Here is a 3,206-nt window from a genome sequence, read left to right on the forward strand (position 1 = left end):
ACTCTTTTACTTTCTGGTGCCTTTCTTCTCCTTGGGTTTCTTCTCCAGTTCCTCAGACACTCCAACTTCCACTCCAGGTTTTCCTTCACCTGTGCCTGGATTTCCCTGAAAGGTCTTTCACTGCCTCATTTCCTATCCCCACCCAGTCACCTAAAATAATTAATTTGTTTATTCTTCAGTCTGTTGTTTTGAAAAGAAACCTTAATAATTTTTCAATTAAAAAGACATTCAGTTTAAGTAGGGCTCACCAGCACATCCAAATTATTATCACACCATAACATGCAGAGGTCTGCAAGTTGGAGCATAGTGATCTTTTGACAATTTTTCTTTTTAATTCAGAATCACAGGTGTAGCTGTGTTGCATTCTTATCCCCATGTTTTGGAAGGTGTTTTTCTTCCATCATCTAGCAATGTAATTCCTGTTTTCATTAACCAGGTGAGATATGTTTCAGGCTGCTTTTTTTCCTCCTGTTTGATAGTCTGAATGTCTCAAATACAGGTTTCTTTTTTTGCTGGAAAATTATTAAAACCAAAAATCTATTGTTCAGTGCACAGAAACAAACTTGCAGGTATTCCTTCTTAAAAAAAAAAAATTAAACCATCTGCAGCTCCTCCAGATTTTGTCCCTTTGCTATAGTTTCGGCTTCTGCTTTGTATCTACCTTTACCCTACTTTTGCCCTGAGCTTGGAATTCACAGGGCAGCAATTCCAACACAGATTATGCTTGGTCTCAAGATAAAAACTTGTTAAAAAACTTCATGCAACTCTAATTCACCAATGAGGACTGTGGAAGGTAGTAGTTGCTCCACCCATTAACCAAAACCCAGTCAGAACATTTGAGAAAATCAGCAGCCTCCTCTTTCTGACATGCACACAAACAGAAAAAAAGACCTTTTTTAGTTGCTGAACAGTCTGTTATTGTTTCAAGGTCCCAGTACTGATGATAAATAAATAATCATTGTTTTCTAGACAGTATCTTTTGTCTTTCATGTTTCTTCCATCCTGATCCATGAACATCACTTATTCATAAGGCACAGGCTGATCTCTGTACTGATTCATGTGCCCTCAGTAACAGTAGGATTCAGACTCAAATTGAGAATTTTCAGGCTTTCTACTCTAGCCTACTCTACTCCAGTGGAGAAACATTTCTACAACTCTGCCATTATTGATGCTTTTTGTGGGGCAGAAAGCACTGGAGATTTAGGACTGAATCCATTGGCTGGTTGCATGCACAACCTGTAGATGGACATCCATTTCCCCTGTATCTCATAGGAAGCCACACACCTAGGATTTTCTATGCTCCCAAACCTTGCTTGCCTATCGTCTCCCCGCACGCTGCTAGTCAGACACAAACTGAGCTCCCCAGACTGGACTGGGATGCCTCTGTGACACTGAGTCCTGGAGAACTGGCAGAGGCAGACCTGCAGAGGAGTTTGATGCGCAGGGTGAATTCTTCCGGAAATTAGTATTTGTACCTAAGACTGTGTAATGTTTCTATACATTGAAACTTCCATCAAGCAACAGAACCTTGATACCCTTCAGGCAAATTTAGCAATTAGTCCTGGAAGCAAAAATATAGTTAATGTGAAGATTTGGGGCTGGCCAATACATCCAGGGAATTTATATCTGTTTTGTCAGTTGTTTCAGAGAAACTAAAAGAATGTCTAAAATAGTAAAAAAATTTAAAAATGTTTTATTTTAAATGAAAAAAAATCTAAGTTTTATTTCACTTTTTTATGATCTGTAAGGTCAAAGGGTGGATAAAAGGTGCCATTTAGAGGCAATGGCTCTTCCACCCTGTGAGAGAAGGACTGTCTATAAACATGACTCAGTCTGAAGTGATGAGATGCAAACTGAGCTAGGGAGCAGGTCAACCTAGCCTGCATCTTAAGCAATACTGAGGGAGGGAAGCTGCCCTAAGCCCAAAGAGCTGCCCTGAGGCAGAGTGCTCCTTCCCACTTAAACTCTGGAAAAAGGAGGCACTCTCATTCCTATTTATTGCCTCCTCCTGCCGGTCAGAGGGAAGGGCTGTTCCCTCTTTACTGTACCATTGCTCCCATGAAGAGCTGTGCAGTCCGAGATAACCAATTACTCAAGCTGCAAGTTGCTAAATAGTAAATCTGCTGCTGAAATCAATACAATGCGAAACCAATTAGGTTTATGTAGAATATTTTTATTAACTGCATTGACAGTCTCTGTTAAATTAACCTGGGCAGTCCAAGCACATTCCCAAGGAATAAATCTTTTTCCTGCACTACGCACAGTAATGGGAGGAGGGAAACAAACTCAGAAAAGCTTATTTTCTGTTGAGGAGATAAAGGTTTAAATTACCAATTTGTAAGGTACAGCAAGGTATGTATGCCATAGGGAATGATCGGATATTCAAAATTATCTGTAATTCTTTTCTATGGGATACTTACTGATGAGTAGACTCTGACTGCTGGACAGTTCTGTTGTGGGGTGAGGAGAGTGGCTGGGAGGTATTTCTCTGGATGGTGACTGCTAGCAATTAATACTTACTGTGGTGCTCGCTCTTGTTATCTTTGCAGACTTGAAGTCACTGGCTGTGAGGGATTTATGAATTGCCCTGGTTCCAGGCTCTTCCGGCAAGTGGTGCTTCAGGGAGCCAAGAAGCAGACCTGGAAAGGCAGGAGTGCGATCCATGGCATTTCCCCTCCATGTGTTTATAAAGCATGGTGTGGGAAGAAAACACAAACAGATCATCAGTGTTTAGGCTGAAGGCTTAAAGGGCATGTGGGCTGTAGCGCAAAGCTGCTTTGTGGGCACTGAGCTGTGTGTGCAAGTAGAGGAGACAGAGATACTTGTGGCTCATAGCTTTGTGGTTGAGGTTTTCAGTTTCCTTTGCCATATGCTAGCCAGGCTTTGAAGATGGCTAACATAGATCTTCAGGTATAAAAGTGCACCTACACATATGTGCATCTAAACGCAAACATGCACACTCATGCATACACATACACGTACACGTACACAGAAACTGCTGGGAGAAACAGGACTGCCTCTGTCTTTTATAAGCCCTTTGTCCAGCTGCTTATGCCATCGCTAGCCTGCCCCTAAGGCTGCTGTGGTTCCACATCCCCACGGGTGATTGCTAAATCCAGTGTGCCCTGACTGCTTGCACTATGTGCTGTTTGCTGCAACAAGGTGGTGCTGAATGGATTTTTTCAGCTCCAGTCCTTGGAGTATCC

Source organism: Pygoscelis adeliae, unplaced genomic scaffold (assembly GCF_000699105.1).
Source record: "Pygoscelis adeliae isolate BGI_AS28 unplaced genomic scaffold, ASM69910v1 Scaffold38, whole genome shotgun sequence".
NCBI classification, from domain to species: Eukaryota; Metazoa; Chordata; class Aves; order Sphenisciformes; family Spheniscidae; genus Pygoscelis; species Pygoscelis adeliae.